This window comes from Oncorhynchus masou, chromosome 31 (genome assembly GCF_036934945.1).
Source record: "Oncorhynchus masou masou isolate Uvic2021 chromosome 31, UVic_Omas_1.1, whole genome shotgun sequence".
In the NCBI taxonomy this organism is placed as follows: domain Eukaryota; kingdom Metazoa; phylum Chordata; class Actinopteri; order Salmoniformes; family Salmonidae; genus Oncorhynchus; species Oncorhynchus masou.
The window spans coordinates 56,592,733-56,607,771 of NC_088242.1; positions in this window are offsets into that span (position 1 = coordinate 56,592,733).

Below are 15,039 nucleotides of genomic sequence, written 5' to 3' on the forward strand. Positions count from 1 at the left end.
ACCTGCTAGCTGGTCAGTGCATGCTCTGAGTACGCGTCCTGGTAATCTGCCTTGTGAATGTGGCAGCTCACGGCTGGGTTTCCCTTTGTAAATCCATGCTAGTTTGCAAGCCCTGCCACATGAACGTCAGAGCCAGCGTAGTACGATTCAATCTTAGTTCTGTAATGACGCTTTGCCTGTTTGATGGCTCGTCAGAGCTCCTATCAGGATTTCTAAAAACGTCTGGATTAGTGTCCCGTTCCTTGAAAGCGGCAGCTCTAGCCGTTCGATCAATGTGAATGTTGCCTGTAATCCATGGTTTTTGGTTAGGATATGTACGTACGTTCACTGTGGGGACAACATCGCCAATACACTTATCAATAAAGCCGGTGGCTTATGTGGTAAACTCCTCAATGTTATCAGTTGAATCGCACAACATATTCCAGTGTGTGCTAGCGAAACAGCCCTATAGCTTAGCATCCGCTTCATGGGACCATTTCTGTATTGAACATGTCACTGGTACTTCCTGTTTGTTTTTTCTTGTAAGCAGGAATCAGGAGGATCAGATTTGCCAAAGGGAGGGTGAGGGAGAGCCTTGTATGCGCTTCCATGTGTCGAGTAAAGGTGATCTAGAGTTGTGTTGCCTCTAGTTGCACTGGTGACATGCTGGTAAAAATGAGGTGAAACGGATTTAAGTTTCCCTGCATTTGTCACGCCCTGGTCAAAGTTTATTGTGTTTGTCTTTATTTATTTGGTCAGGCCAGAGTGTGACATGGGTTTATTGTGGTGTGTTTTGTCTTGGGGTTTTGTTAGGTATTGGGTGTGTGGCTTAGTGGGGGTTATCTAGCATAGTCTATGGCTGTCTGGAGTGGTTCTCAATCAGAGGCAGGTGTTTATCGTTGTTAGTTATTTCATGTTGAGTTCCCTTTCATTAAAGAGTTCCCTTTCATTGAATAACCACCACGCTGCATTTTGGTCCGCTTGTCCTTTGACAGACGAGAACCGTTACAGAATCACCCACCACAACAGGACCAAGCGGCGTGGTAACAGGCAACAGCAAGAGCAGGAGCAACAAAGAGAGGAATGGACATGGGAGGACGAATTGTTCGGAGAAGGACCCTGGGATCAGCCTGGAGAATATCGCCGCCCCAAAGAAGAACTGGAGGCGACGAAAGCTGAGAGGCGCTGGTATGAGGAGCCAGAGCCGTCAGTCTGCAAGTATCCGCAAGTCAGCCAGACTCTTCCAGGTCCGCCAGTCAGCCAGACTCTTCCAGATCCGCCAGTCAGCCAGACTCTTCCAGATCTGCCAGTCAGTCAGACTCTTCCAGATCCGCCAGTCAGCCAGACTCTTCCAGATCTGCCAGTCAGCCAGGATCCGCCAGTCAGCCAGACTCTTCCAGATCTGCCGGTCAAACAGACTCTTCCAGATCTGCCGGTCAACCAGACTCTTCCAGATCCGACAGTCAGCCAGGATCTTCCAGATCCGCCAGTCAGCCAGGATCTTCCAGATCCGCCAGTCAGCCAGGGTCTTCCAGATCCGCCAGTCAGCCAGGATCTGCCGGATCCAACTACCTGCCTGAGCTTCCTCTCAGTGCTGGCCTTCCTCTCAGTGCTGAGCTTCCCATCAGTCCCGAGCTTCCCATCAGTCCCGAGCTTCCCATCAGTCCCGAGCTTCCCATCAGTCCCGAGCTTCCCATCAGTCCCGAGCTTCCCATCAGTCCCAAGCTTCCCATCAGTCCCGAGCTGCCCCTCAGTCACGAGCTGCCCCTCAGTCACGAGCTGCCCCTCAGTCCAGTGGGGTTCTGGGTGAGGACTACTAGGCCATGGTCGGCGGCGAGGGTGGACTATCCAAGGACGCGAGGAGGAGGGACTAAGACATTGAAAGAGTTGGGTCCACGTCCTGCGCCGGAGCCGCCACCATGGACAAAAGCCCACCCGGACCCCCCCCCCTATGGTTTTGGTGTGCGTCCGGGAGTCCGCACATTAGGGGGGGGGGGTTCTGTCACGCCCTGGTCGAAGTTTATTGTGTTTGTCTTTATTTATTTGGTCAGGCCAGGGTGTGACATGGGTTTATTGTGGTGTGTTTTGTCTTGGGGTTTTGTTAGGTATTGGGTGTGTGGCTTAGTGGGGGTTATCTAGCATAGTCTATGGCTGTCTGGAGTGGTTCTCAATCAGAGGCAGGTGTTTATCGTTGTCTCTGATTGGGAACCATATTTAGGCAGCCATATTCTTTGAGTATTTCGTGGGTGATTGTTCCTGTCTCTGTGTTTGTTGTTCACCAGATAGGCTGTATAGGTTTCCACGTTCCGTTTGTCGTTTTGTATTGTTAGTTATTTCATGTTGAGTTCCCTTTCATTAAAGAATATGAATAACCACCACGCTGCATTTTGGTCCGCTTCTCCTTCGACAGACGAGAACCGTAACAGCATTAAAATCACCGAACACAAGAAGCCCCTCCTCTGGATGTACATTTCCTTGTTTGCTTATGACCCTATACATCTCGTTGAGTGCGGTCTTAGTGCCAACATCAGTTTGTGGTGGTAAATAGACAGCTACGGAAAATACTGATGAAAACTCTCTTGGTAAATAGTACGGCCTGCATCTTATCATGAGGTATTATAAAAACTCAAGTCTTCCATAAAATTTGAGATTGCACACCAGCTGTTGTTAACGAAGAGACACCTCCCACCCCCTCTCATCTTACCCGAGGCTGCCGTCCGATCTTGACGACGCCTGGAAAAGACAGTGAGGTGTATATTATACATGTCCTTGTTCAGCCAAGACGCTGAGAAACATAGGATGTTACAGATGTTCAGGTCCCGTTGATAGGATAGTCTCGAACGGAGCTTGTCCAGCTTGCTCTCTTGGGATTGTGTGTTTGCTAACAAAAGGTATATGCTCGCCGTCGTAGCCTAATCATGACGCCACCTCGCTTGCCTCTCTTTCGCCGCTGCTTCCACCTTCGAGTCCAGGGCCTGATCAGGGGTAAATATGAGGTCAGTGATCGTTGTTCGGATGTCCAGAAGCTGTTTTAGGGCATAGGAAATAATGGCGGAAACATTATGTACAAAAAAAAGTTAAGATCAGCATAAAAACACACACAAATAGCTGAGTTGGTCAGGAGCCTGTGAGACGGCAGGGCCCATCCTTCAAAGTCCGAAAGACAAAGGAACTGGACTACAGGAAACAGAGGTCCGAGCACATCCCCATCCACATCGACATCGGGGACCATACAGCATATCGGGGCTGTAAATATGAATTTGTTCTTAACTGACTTTCCTAGTTAAATAAAAGAAGGACAACGCATTTAGGCCTACCTTTACTTGTAAACAAAGTCCATTCATCTGGTGAACCTCTTGGTGACAGAGTTGTAGAAGTCAAAGCAGAACCTCATGTCCATTATTTTATTCTGCATGCACACAGCAGGCCCCAGTCCTGGGAGACCCCAATGCCTACTCCGGTTCCATTGTCACACTGACACAAGTCATTCCCATTACATCCAATGTTCGCTTGCCCGGCAGCTAGCAATGAGGGATATGGTGTTTGCGCGTCATGGTCACTTCTTGTGTGTAGAGCCCCTGTATGCTGCCTCTGTCTGGTCTTAACTTTCATTATAGGTTCCACTCTTCACCCTCCAAATGGCGCTTTACATTATTCCAACTTGGAACATTTTGGAGGTGCAATAGTGTCCATTTCTCAGGTTGTTTTTGTTCGCTAGCTAGCTTTGTTCAGTTCAACAGATGCAAGTGCCGTTATGTAGACCAGATCAAATGTGCGCAGTTTCCCATGGTAATACCTACACAACATGTTTAGGCAATATGAATGCGCAAAATATGAAATCGGCTCAATGCAACAAATTAACCTTCAAGCTAGGTAAAGCAGCGATGCCTATGCTTACCCTGTCCATTAACCATGACTGGACTCAGGAACGGCTGCGCCCTCAACGATTTGAACGTATTTGAATGTCTGGAAAGGAAGGCAATGAATACCCGAGGACATTTTCTGAGGTTTTGATGCAGTTTTAGCAAAGTTTTAGATTTTTTTGCATAAAAACCACTAGAATTGTTGAGGAAAAAAACATTAGATATAAAAAGAATGACAATATTTTATAGAATTTTCTTAACAGCTTTTTTAAATTAGATTATTACAGGGTTGGCACTGCCTACCTTGCCTACCCTGACTGCACATCCCTGTGTATTACAAGAGGCTGGTGGCACCTGAATTGGGGAGAACTGGCTCGTGTTAATGACTGTAGCGCGAATTAGGTTGAATGGTATCAAATACATCAAACACATGGTTTTCTGACATTTAATGCAAATCCGTTCCGCAGTTCTCCCCTTAGCAGCCTCCTGTAGTGCGTGTGTGTGTGTGTGTGTGTGTGTGTGTGTGTGTGTGTATGTGTGTGTGTGTGTGTGTGTGTGTGTGTGTGTGTGTGTGTGTGTGTGTGTGTGTGTGTGTGTGTGTGTGTGTGTGTGTGCGTGCGTGCGTGCGTGCGTGTGTGTGTGTGTGTGTGTGCGTGCGTGTGTGTGTGTATCTGTGGCTAGTTTGCATGCACTGTTGTGCAGTCATGAGAGAGAGAGAGAGAGAGCGAGAGAGCGTTTATATGTATGTGTGTGTGTGTGTTGTCAGTGGTTTATTTTAAAGTAATATCCAGCAAGTAAAGGCAAGTTGAAACACGCAAATTTCTTCCAGACCAAACACGGACATGTTTTACTTAAAACACCTTTACCACAATAATTCCTATATGTAATTGAACTGCACACAAACTGACACACAACTCCATACACATCATAAATGCTTAACCCACACTGGATTCCGACCCAAGTACAGGTGCCCTGACATAAACCATTGTAGGGTTTCACACTCCTCCTCAGTGCAGTTAGTAATTACACTCATCACTCCAGGTCTCTGACAAAGACTAACACTGCTCTCATGTGGTTGGGAAAGAGCAACTGCAACACAGTATTTTCTCAGAGCAAGAGATAGAGGTTTTTCCAGGGTTCTTTTGTGGTGGGCCTTTATGTGCCTGTGTGTTAGTGGAGGCTTGGCCCCTATAGTGGCCCTAGCAGAGTGTTAGAAATCCCCTGGGGGGATTGATGTGCCTTCCGAGGGGGACAGCTGAGACAGAGAGGAGAGGGAGAGGGGGGTTCTGGGAGGAGGTGTCTCAGTACTAGGGCTCAGGATCCTGCTGAGCTGGAAGCTGAAGTATGGAGGGATGGAGGGAACAGGGAGGAGGGTAGTTGGCAGGGGCCCAGTCCCTGGGGGGGGGGGCACCCCTGCCAATTCCAACTTAGCCTTGGGGACAACAACCACAACAACAACTGTCTTACACACTGAACTGACATACATATGGTAAGAAACAAGAGCACGCACACACACATACACCTACAAGTACACACACATGCACACAGTTATAGAGTAATGCACACACATTATAAATCATACCAGTAGCCATTCATACAATAAAAAACCTGTTCATAAATTTTTTTCTGCTTTTAACCAACCGTACTTGCAATAGTAGTATCCTTGAATCTAGACAACACACATCCAAATGAGAATTACAAACCTAAAGCAACCAAACAACCTAGCCCTGGCTGATAGCCAATACGCCTCTCATTGTGTGTCTGTCCACCAGCACCTTAGCTTCTGTTCCCCGCTGACTGTTTCCCTGGCCGCTCGCCGCCTCTTCACTTTGTTTATATCATACATCTCCTTGTTGAGGCTAATCTCTTGTTAATGTGATACCTCTGACAGTTCATAAATCAGACAAACAGCGCAGCATGTGACTTTGAACCTTCCCAGGTAGTGGCCAATGGCTGTCTGTGGCTGCTGTCTGTAGAGTGATGGATGTGCCCCTGAAATGTGATACTCTGCTGGGTAGTTTTCACTTGGCTCTGTACAAACACACTCCACATGTTTAGGGCTACTCCTTCCTGATCCAAACCATCCGTTTTATGCTCATGGGGCTTTCATTCTATAAGGGAAATATACAAGAAACACCAATTGAGAAATATATTTACACTGTAAATTACTGGATGAGTTTATGATAATCTGTCGGTTCCAATTGCTATTATAAAAAATATATAATTTATTTCAAGTCTTGGCACTAGGTGGCGCTGTGGGTTGGCAATTATAGCATCATTCAATATAAGTCCCTTCTATTTACAATGGATGGGAAAACAACGGGTAAAATGTGATGATGAGCTTTTCACCACTAGAGGGAGCTATTGCATATATTTTAAAGATTTTCTTTAACAATTTTTCAGAAAATACATTTTTTCAAAGGACTGCCCTCTCAGGTACTGTATTATTTAAATCAGATTTCAGCTAATTCTCCTCTCCACATATTTTACAGCACTTTTTCAGAATCACTGTTTCTTTTTAAATGTATTGCACGAAAATGTATATATATTATACAACCTGCTGTTGGAACATGGGCACATACAGTCAGGTCAATAATAATTGGCACGCTTATTGAAATGAGCAAAAAAGACTGTATAAAATAAATCATGCAAATACTAAGCTATATTGTATGATCCCCCAAAAATTACATTATACCGTGGTGGAAAAAGAACCCAATTCTCATACTTGAGTAAAAGTTAAGACACCTTAATAGAAAATGACTCAAGTAAAAGTGAGTCACCCAGTAAAAAAATACTTGAGTAAAAGTTTTAAAGTATTTGGTTTTAAATATACCTAAGTATCAATAGTAAATGTAGTTGCTAAAATATACTTAAGTATCAAAAGTTAAAAGTAAAAGTATAAATTATTTAAAATTCGTCATATTAAGCAAACCAGACGGCACAATTGTCTTGTTTTTTTTTACATTTATGGATAGCCAGGGTCACACTCAGACATAATTTACAAACAAAGCATTTGTGTTTGGTGAGTCTGCCAAATCAGTGGCAGCAGGGGTTCAAGCTGTAGAACTCAGTTTCTACATTTGAATATAAAAATGGATTTGATCAAAAACAACTATACTACATTTGATCTCTGGGACACTCAGGATGACAAATCAGAGCAAACTTACTGAATGTAAGTACATTATTTACCTTCAGAGATGAATGCATTATTTACCATGATAAAAGGGTTTTGTTGTTGTACATTCTCCTAAAACAATAGCATGTTATTTTTTTCAATCTAATATCTAATGTAAATTGGACAATGCAGTTAGATGAACAATAATTGAAGCTTTCTGCCTGTATAAGACATGTCTATGTCCTGGAAAGTTGGCTGTTACTTACAACGTCATTCTAGTCACAATAACGCACCCTTGCAACAACCGTCCCGTCCCGGGTTTAGGGACACCGATCCCTTAAAGTGTTTTTACTTTAGTACTTTACGACACTCCAATTCTATAATTCTATTATTTCAAACTATGATAAATATATTTGAACTAATCAAATTTCCCTCTAAAAAAAGATAGGCGTCAAAGTTATAGGCACCCCTTTTTTCAATACCTTTCAACCCCTCATCTTGCAAGTATAATGACTGAGCCTTTTTTTGTGTGTGTGTGCATTGTTCAGTGGCCAATCTTTTTAGATAATGGGGTTATTTTCTGCATATGCATCCTTATTTCGACCCCACACCAACCACCGGTGTGCTTGGCCAAAGAGCTCTATTTTCATGTCATCTGACCATTGCACCGGTTTCAATCCAAGTGCCAATACCCTTTAGCAGACTCCAGGCATTTACATTTGTTGGATCACATTAAAATAGAGCTCACGCTAGTAGTGGGTTTGGCATCAAAATAAGTATGCATAAGCTGAAAAGAACTCATATTGTAAAATATGTTGGTGGATCTTTGATTTTATGGGGCTATTTTGCTTCCAGTGGCCCTGGGGACCTTGTTAAGGTCACCGACATCATGAACTTTACCCAGTACCATGACATTTTAGACAAAAACCTGGTTGCCTCTACCAGGAAGATATTCCAGCAAAACAATAACCCCAAACAAGCACACATCATAATCCACAAATAAATGTTTAATTGACCACAAAATCAACATTTTGCAATTGCCGTGTCAGTCTCCGGACGTGAACCCCATTGAAAATGAAATTGAAGAGGGCAGTCCCTAAGCGCAGACGAAGAATATCAAGGATCTGGAAAGATTGTGTATGGAGGAATGGTCTAAGATCCCTCCCAATGTGTTCCCCAATGTCATAAAACATTTTAGAAAGTTTGGCAGTTTTCAGTTATGAAACATCAGCAAATTGATGAATCAATTCCGCAATTGACTTTTTTTATACTTGCACTTCCTGTACGCCTACAGATAATCACTCAGAATCTCGAGAGCCAGTCAAATGTTTTATCTTACCATTAATCATAAAATATTTGTTTAATCTATTTATAGGTTCCGCTTGATGTTTTTATAAGATTTCATCACCCAAGAGAACACATCTAGGCTAGTTTATGTTTTTATTATGTGAAATATTTCCCATCTATGTTAATACACCATGGACCGGATAAGGCTACAAAAAAAGAGTGTTTCACTTTCTAAATAAACGTATTGTTCTTAATCTTTCGGACTCCTTGGAACTAATGAAACTCCACACGAACCGCTGTAGCAGAGTCGCGATAGGCCATAACCCATATATTTCGGGGCCCGTCTCCCTTGGCTACTGGAACATGACACGGGAGTGGATATATCTGTCCTTTATTTACTGAGATCCCAACATCATTGTTGATATACTATATTCACTTGTAAGGCTTTACATGATTTCATCACCTTTTTATAACACGGAACACTGGGAAATATTCCATCCAGGAATGTTCTCTTCTATTCCCACTTTTCATTCCGATCATATATTCTTCCCCGTTCTATTTCAAGAAACAACGTAGTCAATTTTACAACAGTGCTGAGAGAATAACGCTGCGTGAGGGAGAACAACTTTTTTTGTGGTGAACTCACTGCATCAGATGAAGTCATTCATCAGAGGAAAGTTGGTGCCACAGTGAAGGCCCTGAGAAGGACCAGCACCCACCAGTCTCAGAGAGGAAGAGCCATACCTGAGCAGAAAAAAGGCATTTAAATCAAACCTCCTTTCTCTGATCACTCTGTTCCCTTCTCTTAGACCAGGGGGGATGAATTATCAGACAGTGTGTGTGTGTGCAGTAACCTGGCTCTCTTCTCTCCTGAGTCCTGCCATCTAAATGGTTACGTTAACTGACACTTTCAGGGGCCACTGGAGATGTGCACCCAAAGCACCTCACCCTCTTCCCTCTGTGGTGCAGCTGCAGCACTGACCTCTCTAAAGCACTTTATGTCATCTCCTGTGTGTTTGCTTTCTTCTGTCAGCCTGTTTTACTGTGTGGAACGGGGCAGACCCCCTCATCACCCTTAACTCACAGGACAGGCTTGCAGAGCAGCTCTGCTTGGGCCTGAAACAGAGATGTGCACTTCCAACATTAAACCAAACATTCCATCACATATACTGTTTCAGCTTCTAGTCCAAGTTGAGGGTATGACTCCACTGTTGTGCCTCTCCATGTGTTTCACAATGTTCTGCAGATCCCGACTGAATTCTGACACACTGACTTCATGTCCACTTCTTAGTTCAACCCTAACCCTCAACCCTAACCCTAACCCTAGTTCATGTCCATATCCTGGTTCAACCCTAACCCTGGCCTCAACCCTAACCCTCGTTCATGTCCATATCCTGGTTCAACCCAAACCCTTAACCCTAACCCTCGTTCATGTCCATATCCTGGTTCAACCCTAACCCTGGTCTCAACCCTAACCCTTCCCCTTAACATTAAAAGTACTATAGGGCCGCTCTTTTTATTCTGGTAGGAGTTTGAAGTGACCTGTGTGACCCTTTCCCCGAGCCACTCTGGCTAGTTTTGAAGTGTTCATTGTTAACTATAGATGTTTGGTCTAGTGTTCCTTTATAACCTCTCTAGGGTACTTGGGACGCTAACGTCCCACCTGACCAACATCCAGTGAAAGTGCAGGGCGCCAAATTCAAACAACAGAAATCTCATAATTCAAATTCCTCAACCATACATGTATTATACACCAGTTTAAAGATACATTTGTTTTTAATCCCACCACAGTGTCCGATTTCAAGGCTTTACGACAAAAGCATACCATGCGATTATGTTAGTTCAGTACCAAGAAGAAAAAGAAACGTGCACCTATTTAGGCAAGGTGCTGGTTAGCGGAGTAGAAAACTTGAAAATAAAGGAGAATTTTTAATCCAAATTTAATCCAAATTTAATATCCAACGTTTCGGCAGCCAAGCTGTCTTCATCAGGGTATAATCACAAACACTGCGGGATGACTCGTTTATATAGTGTCAAAAGATACACAGGTGTCTGTAATCATAAAGAGTGGCCTAATATCATTGGTTAATTCTCAAATTTTAAAATGGCATACAAAGAACAGCATACAAAAAACAAATGGAGAGCATACGATCATAAATTCATTTTAGACTACACAAGCTTACAAACAATTACAATGGCAAAGTCACAATAATCACAAGAATGGCTTCAGATCAAAGTCTACGTTGAGACAGAAGGGAGCAAGGGTCTTTAAGTTAAAGATCCAGGCAGCCTCTTGTTTTAACAATAAATTATCAAGGTCCCCCCCCTCTCCTAGGGAAGGTGACAAGTTCGATGCCAATGTAACGCAGAGACAAAATCAAGTGGCCTGCCTCCAGAAAGTGGGCCACAACTGGGTAAGTCAAGTTTTTGCACCTAATGGTGCTACGATGCTCTGAGATACGTACGTTTAATTCGCGCTTTGTTTTACCCACATAATTTTTACCACAAGAACAAGTTATAAGATAAATAACTGCCTTAGTGGAGCACGTAATAACCCCTTTGATTGGGATCGATTTCCCTGTTTGTGGGTGTTTGAAGGATCTACATTTATAAGTGCCATTGCATCGAGCACAGCCATTACACTTGTAATTTCCATCCAGTAGGGGTGCAAATAGACGTTGTTCAGGAATATCTTGGGGTGGTAAATCAGAGACCAATTGGTCTCTGAGATTTCTGCCCCGCGAGAATACAGAATACAACCAAGGGAAGGTCCGAAAACACATTACCGAGACAATCATCGGATTTTAGATCAGTACCTAGTCACACAAAAACACAGCCATTTTTCCAGCCAAAGGGAGGAGTCACAGAAAGCAGAAATAGAGATAAAATGAATCACTAACCTTTGATGATCTTCATCAGATGGCACTCATAGGACTTCATGTTACACAATACATGTATATTTTGTTCGATAAAGTTCATATTTATAACCAAAAATCTCTGTTTACATTGGCGCATTGTTATGTTTTGCCTCCAAAACATCCGGTGAAGGTGCAGAGAGCTACGTCAATTTACAGAAATACCCATCATAAATGTTGATGAAAATACAACTGTTATGCATGGAATTAAATATATACTTCTCCTTAATGCAACCGCTGTGTCAGATTTCAAAAAAGCTTTATGGAAAAAGCACAACATGGAATAATCTGAGTACAGTGCTCAGAGACCAAAACAAACAATACAGATACCCACCATGTTATGGAGTCAACAAAAGTCAGAAATAGCATTATAAATATTCACTTACCTTCGATGATCTTCATCAGAATGCACTCACAGGAATCCCAGTTCCACAATATGTGTTAGTTTTGTTCGATAAAGTCAATAATTTATGTCCAAATACCTCCTTTTTGTTTGCGCATTTAGTGCAGTAATCCAAATGCGCAGGCACTAGGTCCAGACAAAGTCAAAAAAGTTATATTACAGTTCGTAGAAACATGTCAAATGATGTATTTAGGATGTTTTTATCATAAATCTTCATTAATGTTTCAACAGGAGAATTCCTTTGTCTTTTGAAATGAAAGGGAACGGAGCTAACTCTCACGGGTGCACGCCTGACTGAGCACATTGCCTTCTGGCAGACCCATGACTCAATCAGCTCTCATTCTCTCCCCCTTTACAGTAGAAGCCTGAAACAAGGTTCTAAAGACTGTTGACATCTAGTGGAAGCATTAGGAAGTGCAAAATGACCCCACAAACACTGTATATTGGATAGGCTAAGACTTGAAAACCTACAAACCTCAGATTTCCCACTTCCTGGTTGGATTGTTTCTCAGGTTTTGCCTGCCATATGAGTTCTGTTGTACTCATAGATATCATTCAAACAGTTTTAGAAACTTCAGTGTGTTTTCTATTCAAATATACTAATAATATGCATATCCTTGCATCTGGGCCTGAGTAGCAGGCAGTTTACTCTGGGCACACTTTTCATCCGGACGTGAAAATACCGCCCCCTACCCCAGAGAAGTTTTAACTACAGGTGTTTTGGTTTGGTCTGGTGTTCCTTGTTAACTATAGGTGTTTTAGTTTGGTCTGGTGTTCCTTGTTAACTATAGGTGTTTTGGATTGGCCTAGGACATCATATGCACCCGTGCACCCTGTTCCCCTTGTGGGTAACAGACCTTTAGTCCCCTTACTAACCCTATATTCCTGTGCACTTCCTGGTTTAATCACAACCTTATAGCCTCCTTACTAACCCTAGGTAACTGTAACTAACGTGTATCAATTAGTATTTACAATAATTACAGTGTAATATGAAACACAGTAATAAGGTCACTGTAATGTAGTGCAACCAAAATCCTCTGTATTCTTTATTCAGAATTGGTGCAGCACTGTTGGCGGGTTTTCGGAGAGAATGCCAACTTTCTGCAAAGCTGTCATCAAGGCAATGGGTGGCTACTTTGAAGAATCTCAAATATAAAATATACTTTGATTTGTTTAACACTTTTTTGGTTACTACGTGATTCCATATGTGTTATTTCATAGTTTTGATGTCTTCACTATTATTTTACAATGTAGAAAATAGTAAAAAATAAAGAAAAGCCCTTGAATGAGCAGGTGTGTCCAAACATTTGACTGGTACTGTACATATCTCTATTTCACAGCCGTGACTGATTACAATGCTATCAAAGAGGCACTACACAACTACAGTTTAAGGCTCAACTAGCTCCTTTCCCCCCTTTCCAGAGCCACCCTCCCCGGCCCCGCCTTGGCCCATGTCTCTGACAGGCAGCAGGAGCTGAAGGAATGCAGCCTCCAGAGGAACAGGCCGCACTCTGCTTCGCGCTGAGTCGTACCAGGGCCCAAACATCTACAGTATCATCTCCTACCATTACAGCATTACCCTAGAGGCCTGCGCAACACCAAGACTCACTAGCTCATTTACTCTTGTTTCTTTCTTTCCCTCCCTCTCTCTCTCTCTCTCTCTCTCTCTCTCTTGCTCTCTCTCTCTCTATCTACTCTCACTGTCTCTCCTCTCAATTCAATTAAATTCAATTAAATGTGCTTTATTGGCATGATGTAACAATGTACATATTGCCAAAGCTTTCTTTGGATATTTACAATGTGAAAATAACAAGAATCAAAATAGTCAACGGGACAACAGTAACAACAATAACCAAGGGTCAAAATAACCATACATTGGACAATAACAATAAGCATACCGTCACGCCCTGACCCTAAGAGAGCCGTTTTATTTCTCTATTTTGGCCGGGTATGGTTCTCAATCAGGGACAGCTGTCTATCATTGTCTCTGATTGGGAATCATACTGAGGTAGCCCTTTTTCCCTCCTTTCAGTGTGGGTAGGTAACTTTGTTTGTGGCACTTTGCCCTGTAAGCTTCACGGTCGTTTTGTACTGTTTATTGTTTTTGTTGGCGACATTATCAAATAAAGGAAAATGTACGCTCACCACGCTGCACCTTGGTCTACTTCCCATGACGATCGTGACACATACAGTAGAGGACATGTGCAGGCTGATTTGTCTGTCAGACACTGTCCCTCATCTTATGGCAAGCAGCAATGTAGTGCGCTGCCAACCCACAGCTCTCTGTGTCCTCCCCTAACAGGACGGGGAGCCTACTCTTATCAGAGAGGTATTTGAAACCTTGAATAAGGGTTTCAAATTTGGGGAAATGACGTTCTCTAATTGTTTTATATTTTTGACATTTTGTCAGGAAATGCCGCTCTGTCTCATGTTCTGCTGTTGTGCAGTGGTTGCACAGCCTTTTCTCTACAGGGAGCCAGGTTTTCCTGTGTCTACCCTTCTCAATGGCAAGGCTGTGCTCACTGAGCCTGTACTTTATCAAGGTTTTTCTAAGGTTTTGATCAGTAACCATGGTCAAATAAATAAAATAAAATCTCTCTCTCTCTCTCTCTCTCTCTCTCTCTCTCTCTCTCTCTCTCTCTCTCTCTCTCTCTCTCTCTCTCTCTCTCTCTCTCACTCTCTCCAGCTTTCCCTCTCTCCTCATTGGTTCACTTGTTCCTGTGAAGGATTTATAGCTGTGATTTGGCTCAGCTTACTGACTGCCTGCTGAGAAAAAATATGGGATTTGAGTGTTATTAACGATTTCACTTTTCCATTCTATCTTCAGTGATGCATTTCTCATAATCATAATAGGATTTAAGTGCGCTATAAACAATGGAATAAATAGCATTTTACTCAAACACCTCTGCATGTGCTTGTGTTTGATCAGCCCTCTCCTGTTTGTTATAGGGGAAGAGCTTCTATAAATTGCAGGTACGGCAGTGTTTAGTTGCCATTACTTGTGAAAATGGTATTTGCGTAGTACGCTAAGGAACTCCCATTGCATTGTGGCCCATAAACCAAGGAGCGTCCCAGGAGCATCCTCAAGCATCCACAGATGATTTGGAATCAAGTAAAAGGTTAATGAAGGAGGCTCGAGCTACGAAACAACTCTGACCCCAAGGTGATGTTACAGGTTCTGTTTATGCACTCCATTGCCATGCAGGTTGGAGTGCACATGTCTTTGGGATAAGTGAATGTGGTTGGGGGTGAGAAGTGTAACTCCATGAGATTTACAACTCACTGATACTTCATATCCTCTCCACCCTCCTCGGGTCAGATTCTCAGCAGCCGGCTTTAAGCCGCCGACGGCCGACAGACTCCTCTGGTCTCACTGCCAATCCCCCCAAATAAACAAACCGATCAGATGCTGAGTGCCTAAGACCTTACACATTCCCTCCTGTGTCTTTATTTATTTATCGCCCGTTTCCCTGTTAA